Source organism: Mesoplodon densirostris, chromosome 11 (genome assembly GCF_025265405.1).
Source record: "Mesoplodon densirostris isolate mMesDen1 chromosome 11, mMesDen1 primary haplotype, whole genome shotgun sequence".
NCBI classification, from domain to species: domain Eukaryota; kingdom Metazoa; phylum Chordata; class Mammalia; order Artiodactyla; family Ziphiidae; genus Mesoplodon; species Mesoplodon densirostris.
In genome coordinates this window covers 34,246,191-34,262,897 of record NC_082671.1, presented here as the reverse complement: position 1 = coordinate 34,262,897, position 16,707 = coordinate 34,246,191, and positions in this window count along the sequence as shown.

The following is a 16,707-nucleotide window of genomic DNA, read 5'->3' as shown; positions in this document are numbered from 1 at the left end:
AGTTTTTTCTTCCAGTATTATTGAGGTAATTGACATACAGTACTGTATAAGTTTAAGGTGTACAGCATAATGATTTGACTTGTTTACATTCATGAAATGATTATTACAATTAGTTTAGTGAACATTATCTCATAGATACAACACTAAAGACAGAAAATTTTTATTCTTGTGATGACAACTCAGGGTTTATTCTCTTAACTTTCATATATAACATACCACACTGTTAATTATATATATCATGTTGTACATTATATCTTTAGTACTTATAACTGGAAGTTTGTACCATTTTATTGCCTTTATCCATTTCCCTCTCCCCCCACTCCCCACCTCTGGTAACCAAAAATCTGATCCTCTTTTTCTATTTATTTGGTTTTTTTGTAAGTATAAAGACCTACAGTACTATCGATATGTTAGTTCATGTTATACAAGAGTGGTTTGGTATTTCTATACATTTTAAATGATTACCACAGTAAGTCTCGTTATATGTTGCTATGCAAAGGTATTACATAGTTATTGCCTATAATCCACACAGTGTAAATTTTACACCATGACTCATTTAAATAGTTTGCAACTGAAGGTTTGTACCTCTTAATGTCCCTCACTTATTTCTTTCCTCCTTTCACCTCCCTTCTCTCTGGCAACCACCTCTTTGTTCTCTGTATTTATAACTCTTTCTGTTTTGTTGTGTTCGTTTTATAGATTCCACTTATAAGTAAAAGTGTTTGTCTTTCTCTGTCTGACTTATCACTTAGCATAATACTCTCTTGGTCCATACATGTTGTTGCAAATGTTAAGATTTTATTCTTTTTTTATGACTAATATTCCATGTGTGTGTGTTTGTGTGTACTACATCTTCTTTACCCATTGTTTGCTAATGGACACTTGGGTTGCTTCCATATATTTGCTGTTGTAAACAGTGCCACCGTGAACGTTGGGGTGCATGTACATTTTTTTTTTTGGCTGCACCACAAGGCATGTGGGATTTTAGTTCTCTGACCAGGGATTGAACCTGTGACCTCTGCGTTGGAAGTGTGGAGTCTTAACCACTGGACCACCAGCGAAGTCCTGCTGCATGTAAATTTTTGAATTAGTGCCTTTGGTTTTTTCTAGATATATACCCTGGAGTGGGATTGCTGGATCATATGGTAGCTCTGTTTTTAGTTTTTTGAGGAAACTCCATACTGCTTTCTGTAATGGCTGCAGCAATTTACATGCCCACCAACAGTGTACAAGGATTCCTCACCAACACTTATTTGTTGTCCTGATAATAGCCATTCTGACAGGTGTGAGGCATATCTCAATTGTGATTTTGATTTGCATTTCCCTGATGATCAGGGATGTTGAGCGTTTTTTCATGTACCTGTTGGCCATCTGTATGTCTTCTCTGGAGAAATGTCTGTTAAGATCTTCTGCCCATTTTTTAATAGGATTGTTTTTTTTGATGCTTAGTTGTATGACTTCTTTATATCAATATATTTTAGGTTTTAACCCCATGTCAAATATATCATTTACAAGTATCTTCTCCCATTCAATAGGTTGTCTTTTCATTTTGTTGATAGTTTCTTTAGCTGTGCAAAAGCTTTTTAGTTTGATGTAGTCCCATTTGTTGATTTTTTGCTTTTTGTTTCCCTTGCCTGAGGACACATATCCAAAAAAAAAAAAAAATCACTAAGACCAATGTCAAACAGCAAACTATCTGTTTTCTTCTAGAAGTTTTACGGTTTCAGGTCTTACATTTAATTCCTTAATCTATTTTGAATTTATTTTTGTGAATGGTGTGAGAGCCTAGTCCAGTTTCTTTTGCATATAGTTGTCTCGATTTCTCAACACCACTTATTGAAGAGGCTGTCTTTTTTCCGTTGTACATTCTTGCCTCCTTTGTCATAGATTAATTGACCATAAGTGTGTGGGTTTCTTTCTGGACTCTGTATTGTGTTCCATTGATCTATGTGTCTGTTTTTGTGGCAGTACCATACTATTTTGATGGCTAGCTTTGTAGTATAGTTTGAACCAAGGAGCGTGAGACCTCCAGCTTTGTTCTTTTTTCTCGATTGTTTTGGCTGTTCAGGGTTTTGTGTGTGTGTGTGTGTGTGTTTCCATACAAATTTTAGAATTCTAGTTCTGTGAAAAATACCATCGATATTTTGATAAGGATTAGATTGATCTGTAGATTTCCTTGGATAGTATGGTCATTTTAATAATGTTAATTCTTCCAATCCATGAACACAGTATATCTTTCTGTCTCTCAATTTCTTTCATCGATGTCCCATAGTTTTCTTTTTTGAATTTTTGAATTTTATTTTATTATTTATACAGCAGGTTCTTACTAGTTATCCATTTTATACATATTAGTGTATATATGTCAATCCCAATCTTGCATTTCATCACAGCCTCCCCCCCACCGCAGCTTTCCCCCCTTGGTGTCCATACGTTTGTTCTCTACATCTGTGTCTCAATTTCTGCCCTGTAAACCGTTTCATCTGTACCGTTTTTCTAGGTTCCACATACATGCATTAATACATGATATTTGTTTTTCTGACTTACTTCACTCTGTAAGACAGTCTCTAGATTCATCCCTGTCTCTACAAATGACCCAATTTCGTTTCTTTTTATGGCTGAGTAATATTCCATCATATATATATACCACATCTCCTTTATCTGTTCATCTGTAGATGACCATTTAGGTTGCTTCCATGACCTGGCTATTGTAAATAGTGCTGCAGTGAACATTGGGGTGCATGTGTCTTTTTGAATTATGTTTTCTCAGGGTATATGCCCAGTAGTGGGATTGCTGGGTCATATGGTAATTCTATTTTTAGTTTTTTAAGGAACCTCTATACTGTTCTCCATAGTGGCTGTATCACTTTACATTCCCACCAGCAGTGCAAGAGGGTTCCCTTTTCTCCACACCCTCTCCAGCATTTGTTGTTTGTAGATTTTCTGATGATGCCCATGTTAACTGGTGTGAGGTGATACCTCATTGTAGTTTTGATTTGCATTTCTCTAATAGTGATGTTGAGCAGATTTTCATGTGCTTCTTGGCCACCTCTATGTCTTTGGAGAAATGTCTATTTAGGTCTTCTGCCCATTTTTGGATTGGGTTGTTTGTTTTTTTAATATCGAGCTGCATGCGCTGTTTATATATTTTGGAGATTAATCCTTTGTCCAGTGATTGATTTGCAAATATTTTCTCCCATTCGGAGGGTGTGTTTTCGTCTTGTTTGTAGTTTCCTTTGCTTTGCAAAAACTTTGAAGTTTCATTAGGTTCCATTTGTTTATTTTTGTTTTTATTTCCATTACTCTAGGAGGTGGATCAAAAAAGATCTTGCTGTGATTTATGTCAAAGAGTGTTCTTCCTGTGTTTTCCTCTAAGAGTTTTATAGTGTCTGGCCTTACATTTTGGTCTCTAATCCATTTTGAGTTTATTTTTGTGTATGGTGTTAGGGAATGTTTTAATTTCATTCTTTTACATGTAGCTGTCCAGTTTTCCCAGCACCACTTATTGAAGAGACTGTCTTCTCCATTGTATATCCTTGCCTCTTTTGTCATAGATTAGTTGACCATAGGTGCATGGTTTTATCTCTGGGCTTTCTATCCTGTTCCATTGATCTATATTTCTGATTATGTCAGTACCATATTGTCTTGATTACTGTAGCTTTGTAGTATAGTCTGAACTCAAGGAGTCTGATTCCTCCATCTCCCATTTTTTTCCCTCAAGACTGCTTTGGCTATTCGGGGTCTTTTGTGTCTCCATACAAATTTTACGATGATTTGTTCTAGTTCTGTAAAAAGTGTCATTGGTAATTTGATAGGGATCTCATTGAATCTGTAGATTGCTTTGGGTAGTATAGTCATTTTCACAATGTTGATTCTTCCAATCCAAGAACATGGTATATCTCTCCATCTGTTTGTATCATTTTTAATTTCTTTCATCATGTCTTAGTTTTTCCTGCATACAGATGTTTTGTCTCCCTAGGTAGGTTTATTCCTAGGTATTTTATTCTTTTTGTTGCAATGGTAAATGGGAGTGTTTCCTTAATTTCTATTTCAGACTTTTCATCATTAGTGTATAGGAATGCAAGAAATTTCTGTGCATTAATTTTGTATCCTGTGACTTTACCAAATTCATTGATTAGCTCTAGTAGTTTTCTGGTGGCATCTTTAGGATTCTCTATGTATAGTATCATGTCATCTGCAAACAGTGACAGTTTTAATTCTTCTTTTCCAATTGGTATTCCTTTTATTTCTTTTTCTTCTCTGATTGCTGTGGCTAGGACTTCCAAAACTATGTTGAATAAGTGGCAAGAGTGGACATCCTTGTCTTTTTCCTGATGTTAGAGGAAATGATTTCAGTTTTTCACCATTGAGAATGATGTTTGCTGTGGGTTTGTCGTATATGGTCTTTATTATGTTGGGGTAGGTTCCCACTATGCCCACTTTCTGGAGAGTTTTTATAAATAGGTGTTGAATTTTGTCAAAAGCTTTTTCTGCATCTATTGAGATGATCATATGGTTTTTCTTCTTCAATTTGTTAATATGCTGTATCACATTGATTGATTTGCATATATTGAAGAATTCCTTGCATCCCTGGCATAAATCCCACTTTATCATGGTGTATGATCCTTTTAATGTGTTGTTGGATTCTGTTTGCTAGTATTTTGTTGAGGATTTTTGCATCTATATTCATCAGTGATATTGGTCTGTAATTTTCTTTTTTTGTAGTATCTTTGTCTGGTTTTGGTATCGGGGTGATGGTGGCCTCGTAGAATGAGTGTTCCTTCCTCTGCAATTTTTTGGACGAGGTTGAGAAGGATGGGTGTTAGCTTTTCTCTCAATGTTTGATAGAATTCACCTGTGAAGCCATCTGGTCCTGGACTTTTGTTTGTTGGAAGATTTTTAGTCACAGTTTCATTTTCATTACTTGTGATTGGTCTGTTCATATTTTCTATTTCTTCCTAGTTCAGTCTTGGAAGGTTATAGCTTTCTAAGAATTTGTCCATTTCTTCCAGGTTGTCCATTTAATTGGCATAGAGTTGCTTGTAGTAGTCTCTTAGGATGTTTTGTATTTCTGCGGTGTGTTGTAACTTCTCCTTTTTCATTTCTAATTTTATTGATTTGAGTTCTCTCCCTCTTTTTCTTTTTTCTTTTTTTTTTCTTTTTGCGGTATGCGGGCCTCTCACTGTTGTGGCCTCTCCCGTTGCGGAGCACAGGCTCCGGATGCGCAGGCCCAGCGGCCATGGCTCACGGGCCCAGCCGCTCCGCGGCATATGGGATCCTCCCAGACCGGGGCACGAACCCGTATCCCCTGCATCGGCAGGCGGACTCTTAACCACTGCGCCACCAGGGAGGCCCCTCCCTCTTTTTCTTGATGAGTCTGGCTAATGGTTTATCAGTTTTGTTTATCTTCTCAAAGAACCAGCTTTTAGTTTTATTGATCTTTGCTCTTGTTTTCTTTGTTTCTATTTCATTTATTTCTACTCTGATTTTTTTTTTTTTTTTTTTTTTTTTTTGCGGTATGCGGGCCTCTCACTGTTGTGGCCTCCCCCGTTGCGGAGCACAGGCTCCGGACGCACAGGCTCAGCGGCCATGGCTCACGGGCCCAGCCGCTCCGCAGCATATGGGATCCTCCCAGACCGGGGCACGAACCCGTATCCCCTGCATCAGCAGGCGGACTCTCAACCACTTGCGCCACCAGGGAGGCCCTTTTTTTTTTTTTTTTTTGCGGTACGCGGGTCTCTCACTGTTGTGGCCTCTCCCGTTGTGGAGCCCAGGCTCCGGACATGCAAGCTCAGCGGCCATGGCTCATGTGCCCAGCCGCTCCGCGGCATGTGGGATCCTCCCTGACCGGGGCACGAACCCGTGTCCCCTGCATCGGCAGGCAGACTCTCAACCACTGCTCCACCAGGGAAGCCCTCTGCTCTGATTTTTATGATTTCTTTCCTTCTGCTAACCTTGGGTTTTGTTTGTTCTTCTTTCTCTAGTTCCTTTAGGTGTAACTTTAGATTGTTTGAGATTTTACTTGTTTCTTGAGCTTGGCTTGTGTTGCTATAAAGTTCCCTCTTAGAACTGCTTTTGGTGCATCCCATAGGTTTTGGATTGTTCTGTTTTCATTGTCATTGTCTCTAGGTATCTTTTGATTTCCTCTTTGACTTCTTCAGTGACCTCTTGGTTATTTAGTAACATATTGTTTAGCCTCCATGTGTTTGTGTTGTTTATGTTTTTTCCCCTGTAATTGATTTCTAATCTCATAACGTTGTGGTCAGAAAAGATGCTTGATATGATTTCAATTTTCTTAAATTTACTGAGGCTTGATTTGTGACCCAAAATGTGATCTATCCTGGAGAATGTTCCGTGCACATTTGAGAAGAAAGTTTAATCTACTGTGTTTGGATGGAATGTCCTAGTAACATCAATTAAATCTATCTGGTCTATTGTGTCATTTAAAGCTTGTGTTTCCTTATTAATTTTCTGTTTGGCTGATCTGTCCATTGGTTTAAGTTGAGGTGTTAAAGTCCCACATTATTATTGTGTTACTGTCGATTTCCTCTTTTATAGCTGTTAGCAGTTGCCTTATGTATTGAGGTGCTCCTGTGTTGGGTGCATATATATTTAAGTTGTTATATTTATGCAATTTAAATTGCATATATATTTATATGTTAAATTGTTGATCCCTTGATCATTATGTAGTGTCCTTCCTTGTCTCTTGTAACATTCTTTATTTTAAAGTCTATTTTATCTGATACGAGTATTGCTACAGCAGCTTTCCTTTGATTTCCATTTTCATGGAGTATCTTTTTCCATCCCCTCAGTTTCAGTCTGTATGTGTCCCTAGGTCTAAAGTGGGTCTCTTGCAGACAGCATATAGATGGGTCTTGTTTTTGTATCCATTCAGCAAGCCTATGTCTTTTGGTTGGAGCATTTAATCCATTCACGTTTAAGGTAATTATTGATATACATGTTCCTATGTCCATTGTCTTAATTGTTTTGGGTTTGTTTTTGTAGGTCCTTTTCTTTTGTGTTTCCCACTTAGAGAAGTTCCTTTAGCATTTGTTGTAGAGCTGGTTTGGTGGTGCTGAATTCTCTTAGCTTTTGCTTGTCTGTAAAGCTTTTGATTTCTCAAATCTGAATGAGTAATCTTTGTTGTAGTTTCTTCCCTTTCAACACTTTAAATATGTCATGCCACTCCCTTCTGGCTTGTAGAGTTTCTGCTGAGAAATCAGCTGTTAACCTTAAGGGAGTTCCCTTCTATGTTATTTGTCATTTTTCCCTTGCTGCTTTCAATAATTTTTCTTTGTCTTTAATTTTTGCTAATTCGATTACTATGTGTCTTGGTGTATTTCTCCTCGGATTTATCCTGTATGGGACTCGTTGCACTTCCTGGACTTGGGTGGCTTTTTCCTTTCCCGTGTTAGGGAAGTTTTCGACTATAATCTCTTGAAATATTTTCTCAGGTCCTTTCTCTCTCTCTTCTCCTTCTGGGACCCCTTAATGTGAATGTTGTTTATTTTAATGTTGTCCCAGAGGTCTCTTAGGCTGTCTTCATTTCTTTTCATTCTTTTTTCTTTATTCTGTTCCACAACAGTGAATTCCACCATTCTGTCTTCCAGGTCACTTATCCGTTCTTCTGCCTCGGTTCTGCTATTGATTCCTTCTAGTGCAGTTTTCATTTTAGTTATTATATTGTCTCTGTTCTTTAATTTTTCTAGGTCTTTGTTAAGCATTCCTTGCATCTTCTCGATCTTTGCCTCCATTCTTTTTCCGAGGTCCTGGATCATCTTCACTATCATTCTGAATTATTTTTCTGGAAGGTTGCCTATCTCCACTTCATTTAATTGTTTTTCTGGGGTTTTATCTTTTTCCTTCATCTGATACATAGCCCTCTGCCTTTTCATCTTGTCTATTTTTCTGTGAATGTGGTTTCTGTTCCACCGGCTGCAGGATTGTAGTTCTTCTTTCTTCTGTCTGCCGTCTTGTGGATGAGGCTGTCTAAGAGGCTTGTGCACGTTTCCTGATGGTAGGGACTGGTGGTGGGTAGAGTTGGGTGTTGCTCTGATGGGCAGAGCTCAGTAAAACTTTAATCTGCTTGACTGCTAATGGGTGGGGCTGGGTTCCCTCCCTGTTGGTTGTTTGGCCTGAGGCGAACCAACACTGGGGCCTACCTGGGCTCTTTGGTGGGGCTAATGGTGGACTCTGGGATGGCCCACGCCACGGAGCACTTCCCAGAACTTCTGCTGCCAGTGTCCTTGTCCTCACGGTGAGACACAGCCACCCCCGCCTCTGCAGGAGACCCTCCAACACTAGCACGTAGGTCTGGTTCAGTCTCCCCTGGGGTCACTGCTCCTTCCCCTGGGTCCTGATGCGCACACTACTTTGTGTGTGCTTTCCAAGAGTGGAGTCTCTGTTTTCCCCAGTCCTGTCGAAGCCCTGCAGTCAAATCCCACTAGGCTTCAAAGTCTGATTCTCTAGGAATTCCTCCTCCCGTTGCTGGACCCCCAGGTTGGGAAGCCTGATGTCGGGCTCAGAACCTTCACTCCAGTGGGTGGACCTCTGTGGTGTAAGTGTTCTCCAGTCTGTGAGTCACCCACCCAGCAGTTAATGGGGTTTGATTTTATTGTGATTGTGCCCCTCGTACCATCTCATTGTGGCTTCTCCTTTGTCTTTGGATGTGGGGTATCTTTTTTGGTGAGTTCCAGTATCTTCCTGTTGATGATTGTTTAGCAGTTGGTTGTGATTCCGATGCTCTTGCAAGAGGGAATGAGAGCACGTCCTTCTTCTCTGCCATCTTGAACCAGTCTCCTCAATGTCCTATAGTTTCTAAGTACGGGTCTTTAACCTCCTTAGTTAGATTTATTCTAAGTATTTTATTTCTTTTGACAGAGTTATAAATGGGATTGTTAATTTCTTTTTTTATTGGAGCATAATTGCTTTACAATGTTGTGTTAGTTTCTGCTGTACAATGAAGTGAATCTGCTATATGTATACATATATCCCCTCCCTCTTAGACCTCCCTCCGTACCCCCATCCCACCCATCTAGATCATCACAGAGCACCAAGATGAGCTCGCTGCTGTACAGCTGTACAGCCGGTATCTGTTTTACAGATACCCACTAGCTATTATTTTACACATGGTAGTGTATTTATGTCAAACCTAATCCCCCAATTCATCCCACCCTCCCCTGCCCTCCTGTGTCCACACATCCGTTCTCCATGTCTGCCTTTCTGTTCCTGCCCTGAAAATAGGTCCATCTGTATCATTTTTCTAGATTCCACATATATGCGTTAATATATTTGTTTTTTTTAATACAGCAGGTTTTTATGATCTGTTTTATACATATTAGTGTATATATGTCAAGCCCAATCTCTGAACTCATCCCACTCTCCTCCCAACTGCTTTCCCCCCTTGGTGTCCATACGTTTGTTCTCTACACCTGTGTCACTGTTTCTGCCTTGCAAACTGGTTCATCTGTACCATTTTTCTAGATTCCACATATATGCCTTAACGTGATATTTTGTGTTTCTCTTTCTGACTTACCTCACTCTATGACAGACGCTAGGTCCATCCACATCTCTACAAATGACCCAATTTCATTTCTTTTTATGGCTGAGTAATATTCATTATATATATATAGATATATAGATATATAGATATATATTATACACACACACACACACACACACACACACACACACGCCACATCTTTATCCATTCATCTGTTGATGGACACTTAGGTTGCTTCCATGTCCTGGCTATTGTAAGTAGTGCTGCAGTGAATGTTGGGATACATGTGTCTTTTTGAATTATGGTTTTCTCTGGGTATATGCCCAGTAGTGGGATTGCTGGGTCATATCGTAGTTCTATTTTTAGTTTTTTAAGGGACCTCAATACTGTTCTCCACAATGGCTGTATCAATTTACATTCTCACCAATAGTGCAAGAGGGTTCCCTTTTCTCTGCACCCTCTCCAGCATTTATTGTTTGTAGTTTTTTTTGTTGATGGCCATTTTGCCTGGTGTGAGGTGGTACCTCATTGTAGTTTTGATTTGCATTTCTGTAATTTTTAGTGATGTTGAGCATCTGTAACCTCATTAGTTAGATTTATCCTAAGTATTTTATTCCTTTTGTTGCAATTATAAATGGGATTGTTTTCTTAATTTCTCTTTCTGATTGTTCATTGTTACCATATAGAAATGCAAAAGATATCTGTATATTAATTTTGTCTCCAGCAACTTTACCAAACTCATTGATGAGCTCTAGTTGTTTTTGGTGGCGTCTTCAGGATTTTCTTTTCTTTGATGTGCCATGCGGTTTGTAGGATCTTAGTTCCCCGAGCAGGGGTTGAACCCAGGGCCCTGACAGAACACCGAGTCCGAACCACTGGACTGGCAGGGAATTCCCAGGAATTTCTATGTGTAATATCATGTTATCTGTAAACAGTGACGGTTTTACTTCTTTCTTTGCAGTTTGGATTCCCTTTATTTCTTTTTCTTACTTGATTGCTGTGACTAGGACTTCCAATACTATGATGAGTAAAAGTGACAAGAATGGGCATCATTGTCTTTTTCCTGATCTTAGAGGAGATGCTTTCGCCTTTTCACCATTGAGTATGACATTAGCTGTGGCCTTGTCATATATGGCCTTTATTATTTTGAGATATGTTCCCTCTGTACCCACTTTGTTGAGAGTTTTTATCATAAATGGTGTTGAATATTGTCAAAATTTTCTACATCTATTGAGATCATATGATTTTTTTTTCATCATTTTGTTAATGTGGTGTATCACATTGATTAGTTTGTGGATATTGATCCATCCTTGCATCTCTGGTATAAATCCCACTTGATCCTGGTGTATGATCCTTTTAATGAATTGTTGAATTCAGTTTGCTAGTATTTTGTTGAGGATTTTTGCATCTGTGTTTATAAATGATATTGGCCTGCAACTTTCTTTTTTTGTGATATCTTTGTCTGGGTTTAGTAGCAGGATGATACTGGTCTTATAGAATACGTTTGGAAGTGTTCCTTCCTCTGCAGTTTTTCGAATAGTTTGAGAAGAATAGGTGTTAACTCTTCTCTAAATGGTAGGATTCACCTGTGAAGCCATCTGGTCCTGGACTTCTGTTTTTTGGGAGTTGTTTTATTACTGATTCAATTCTATTACTGGTAATTGGTCTATTCATATTTTCTATTTCTTCCTGGTTCATTCTGAGGACATTGTACATTTCTAGGAATTTGTCATTTCTTTGAGGTTGTCCATTTTATTGGTATATAATTATTTGTAGTAATCTTTTATCATCCTTTATAATTCTGTGGTGGCAATTGTAACTTCTTTTTCATTTCTGATTTTATTGATTTGGGCTCTCTTTTTTTTCTTGTCAAGTCTGGTTTATCAATTTTTTTTATGTTTTCAGAGAACCAGCTCTTAGTTTCATTAATCTTTTCTGTAGTTTTTTTAGTCTCTATTTCTTATATTTCTGCTCTAATCTTTATGATTTCTTTCCCTCTACTAACTTTGGGTTTTATTTGTTCTTCCTTTTCTGGTTCCTTTAGGTGTAAGATTAGGTTGTTTATTTCAGGTTTTTTCTTCTTTCCTGAGGTAGGCTTATGTCACTGTAAACTTTTCTTTTAGAACTGCTTTTGCTGCATCCCATAGATTTTGGATTGTTGTGTTTTTGTTTTCATTTGTTTCCAGGTATTTTTAAATTTCTTTTTTGATATCTTCAGTGATCCATTGGTTGTTTAGTAGCATATTGTTTAGCCTCACATTCACATTTAATGTGATTATTGATAGGTATGTACTTATTGCCATTTTGTTCATTGTTTTCGGGTTGTGTTTTTTGCAGTTTTTTTATTATAGTTGATTGTGGTCAGAAAAGATGCTTGATATGATTTCAGTTTTGTTACATTTATGGAGACTTGTTTTGTGGCCTAGTATGTGATCTGTCCTGGAGCATATTCCTTGTGCATTTGAAAAGAATGTATTCTGTGGCTTTTGGATGAAATGTTCTGTATATATCTGTTAAGTTCATGTGGTCTAATATGTCATTTAAGGCCTACCTAGTATTATTGTATTACTGTCAGTTTCTCCCTTTATGTCTGTTAATATTGCTTTATGTGTTTTTTTAAAAAGAAATGTATTTACTTATTTATTTATTTATTTTTGGCTGCATTGGGTCTTTTGTTGATGCAGATGGGCTTTCTCTAATTGCGACTAGTGGAGGCTACTCTTTGTTGTGGTGTGCAGGCTTCTCACTGCAGTGGCTTCTCTGTTGCAGAGCACAGGCTTTAGGCGAGCGGGTTCAGTAGTTTTGACATGCAGGCTCAGTAGTTGTGGCTCGTGGGCTCTAGGGTGCAGTCTCAGTAGTTGTGGCGCACGGGCTTAGTTGCTCCACGGCACGTGGTATCTTCCCGGACCAGAGCGCGAACCTGTGTCACCTGCACAGGCAGGCAGATTCTTAACCACTGCGCCACCAGGGAAGTCCCTGCTTTATGTGTTTAGGTGCGCCTATGTTAGGTGCATTTATAACTGTTATGTATCTTTTTTTTAGGTTTACCCCTTTATCATTATGTATTGTCTTTGGTCTCTTGTGACTGTCTTTAGTTTCAAATCTATTCTGTCTGATGGAAGTACTGCTACCTTGTTGTTGTTGTTGTTTTTTTAATTTCCACTTGCATGGAATACTTTTCTATTCTCTTACTTTCAGTTTGTATGTTTCTTCAGATCTGAAGCGAGTCTTTTGTAGGCAGCATATATATTGGTATTGTTTTTGTAGCTGTTCAGCCATTCTGTGTGTTTTGATTGGAGCATTTAGTTCATTTACATTTAATGTGATTTTTGATAGGTATGTACTTACTGCCATTTCGTTAATTGCTTTGGGGTTGTTTTTATATTTGTTTTTGGTCATTTTGATCTCTTCCCTTGTGATTTGAAGACGGTCTTTAATGTTATGTTTGAATTCCTTTCTTTTTTCTGTGTGTTTATATTATAGGTTTTTGGTTTCTAGTTACCATGAGGTATCTATCTATCTGTCTGTCTATCTATCTACCTACCTATCTATGATTATTTTAAGTTGCTGATCTCTTAAGTTCAAATGCATTTCAGCAATCCTGCATTTTTACTAATCATTCCCCCCACGTTAACTGTTTTTGACATCACATTTTACATCTTTTTTGTGTGTGTATCCCCTAACTACTTATTGTGGATATAGACACTTTTACTACTTTTGTCTTTTAACCTTCTTACTAGCTTTGTACATGGTTGACTGACTACCTTTACTGTATATTTGCCTTTACCAGTGAGATTTTTCCTTTTGTAGTTTCCATTTTTCTAGTTGTGGCTTTTTTTCTTTTTTCCACTTAGGAAGTCCCTTTAACATTTCTTGTAAAGCTGGTTTGCTGATGCTGAACTCTTTTAGCTTTTGCTTGTCTGTAAAACTTTTGATCTCGCTCTCAAGTGAAAGCCTTGCCTGGTAGAGCATTTTTTGTTGTAGGTTTTTCCCTTTCATCACTTTAAGTATATTGTGCCACTCCCTTCTGACCTGCAGAGTTTCTACTGAAAAGTCAGCTTATAGCCTTATGGGAGTTCCCTTGTACATAAGTAGTTGCTTTTCCTTTGCTGCCTTTAATATTCTCTCTTTATCTTTAATTTTTGCCATTTAATTTTTAAAAATATTTATCATTCATTTATTTTGGCTGCACTGACTCTTAGTTGTGGCGTGTGGGATCTTTTTTTTTTTTTTTTTTTTTTTTAGTTCCATGTGGACTTCTTAGTTGCAGCATGTGGACTTTCAATTGTGACATGCAGACTCTTAGTTATGGCATGCATGTGGGATCTAGTTCCCCGAACAGGGATTGAACCCAGGCCTCCTGCACTGGGAGTGTGCAGTCTTACCTACTGGACCGCCAGGGAAGTCCTGCCATTCTGTTTTTGTCTTGGTGTGGTCCTCTGGGTTGATCCTGTCTGGGATTCTCTGGGCTTCCTGGACCTGGATGTCTGTTTTCTTTCCCAGGTTAGGGAAGATTTTAGCTATTATGTCCTCATACATATTCTCTGCCCCTTTCTCTCTTCTCCTTCTGAGACTTCTATAATGTGAATGTTGGTACGCTAGATGTCCCTCAGGTCTCTTAAATTCCTCATTTTCTTTTTTTTTTTTAAATTGAAGTATAGTTGATGTACAATATAAATTTCAGGTGTAAAACAGTGATTCACAATTTTCAAAGATTATACCCCATTTATAGTTACAAAATATTAGCTATATTCCCTGTGCTGCACAATATATCCTTGTAGCTTATTTATTTTATACATAGTAGTTTGTACCTGTTAATCTTCTACCCCTATCTTGCCCCTCCCCTCTTCCTTCTCCCCTCTCCCTTCTCCCCTCTCCCCACTGGTAAACACTAGCTTGTTTCTATTTGTAAGTCTGTTTCTTTTTGTTACATTCACAAGTTTGTGTTATTTTTCAGATTATACATATAAGTGATATTGTACATTATTTGGCTTTGTCTGACTTATATCACTAAACATAACACCTTTCAAGTCCATCCATGTTTCAAATGGCAAAATTCCATTCTTTTTTATGGCTGAGTAGTATTCCATTGTATATATACCACATCTTATTTATCCATTTGTCTGTTGATGGACACTTAGGTTGCTTCCATATCTTGGCTATTGTAAATAATGCTGCTATGAACATTGGGATTGTCCTAATTTCTTTTTATTTGTTTGCTTGTTTGTTTGCTTTTTCTGTTCAGCTCCAGTGATTCCCACTACTCTGTCTTCTAGCTTGTGGATCCATTCCTCTGTACCATCTAATCTACTGTTGATTCTTTCTAGTGTATTTTTCATTTCAGTTATTGTATTCTTCATCTCTGTTTGGCTCTTCTTTATATTTTCTAACTCTTCCTTAAAACTGTCTAACTTTTTGCTCTGTTCACCCATAGCACTTTATCTAAAGTTCTGAACATCATTATGATCATTACCTGGTGACTAGGGCTATATGCTCTAAGGGTGCCCTCTATTTGGGCTGCTTGAACCCTTCTGTTGTGGTGGGCTGATTACTATGGGCCATCTGGTGGGTGTGGCTGGCCCTGTTCTGGTTGGTTTCCAAGCCCTGCCTTGTGCAGAGGCTGCCATCTGCTGGTGGGTAGGGTTGGATTATAAGGTTGCCCTGGGGGATCCTGGGCTCCAGCTAATCCACTAGTGAGTGGAGCTGGGTACTAGAGTGGGTGGTTACGGGGGATGGAGGTGGGGGAGTGTGTCCTGGATCTAATGTTGGCTTGCTGGTGGGTGGGGCCAGTTCCTGACACAGCTGGCTGCTGGGTCTGAGGTGTCCCAAAGCCGGTGTTGACCTACTGGGGAATGGGGCTGGTGCCTGGGGCAGCTGGCTAATGGGTCCAAAGGGTCTTGGAGCTGGTGTCTGCCTGCTGGTGGGTGGGATTGGGGCCTGGGGGTTCCTTGGGCTGGTGTTAGCCTGCAGGTAGACAGTGCTGGAGCTAGTGCTAGCTCACTGGTGGGCAGAACTGCATTCCCAGGTCTCTGGCTGCAGGGCCCTAAGGGTCCTAGAGCTGGTGTCCTGCTGGTAGGTGGGGCTGGATCCTGGACCATCTGGCTGAGGGTCCCAAGGTGTCCCAGAGCTGATTTTGGCCTGCTGTTGGGCAGGGCAAGGGCCCAAAGGGTCTTGTGACTGGTGCAGGCCTACTGGTGGGTGGGCTGGGTCCTGATACTGTAGGCTGCAGGGTTGAAGTGGTCCTGGGGCTGGTGTCCACCTGATGGTGGGCAGGGCCAAGGCCCAGGGTGTCCAGGGGCTAGTGCTGGCTCACTGGTTGGCAGATCCAGGTCCTGGGGTCTTTAGCTGCAGTGTCCTGGGGGTCCTGGAGTTGGTGTTTTGGCCTGGTGGTGGGTAGGGCTGGTGCCCCTGAGATGCTGGGACTGGTGTCTACCCACTGGTTGGTGAGCCTGGTCCTGTGGCTAGTGCCAGCCCATTGGTAGGCAGGGCCAGGGTCTGAGGCCTCTGGTAGACAGAGCCAGGTTCTGGGTTGACTGTGGGCTCAGGGGATCTTAAGGCAGCAGGCCTGGTGGTGGGTGGGGCTGTCTCTCCACCTGGTTGGTTGCTTGGGCTAAGGCATCCCAGTACTGATAATCACGGGCTGGTGGGAGGGGCTGGATCCCAAGGCTAATAAGCTAGAGCAAGGACTCCAAAATGGCACTTGCCCGCACAGTGTTCATGTGGTAGAGCAAGCTCCCAAAGATGGTTGCTGCCAGTGTCTGTGTCCCCAGGGTGAGCTGCGGTTGCCTCCTACCTCTCCAGGAGACTCCAAGATCAGATGGTGGGACTGAAGCTCCTTTCAAATTACTGCTTATACTCTGGGTCCTGGAGGATGTGAGAGTTTGTGTGCACCTTTGAGAGTGGTGTCTCTATTTCCCACAGCCCTCTGGCTCTCCCAAAAGTAAGCCCTGCTGGCCTTTAAAGTCAGACATTCTAGGGGCTCATCCTCTTGGTGCAGGACGCCCCGGGCTGGGGAGCCCAGTGTGGGGCTGACCACTTGCTCCTTGGTGGGTGACACACCCGCGGGTATGGATTTTGACTATACTACGTCACCAATCCTCTTACCCTGCTCATTGTGGTTCCTTCTTTATATCTTTGGTTGAAGATCTTTTCTGCTAGTCTTCCAGTTTTTCTCATCAATAGTTTCCCTGTTGTAATTTTGGTGTGCC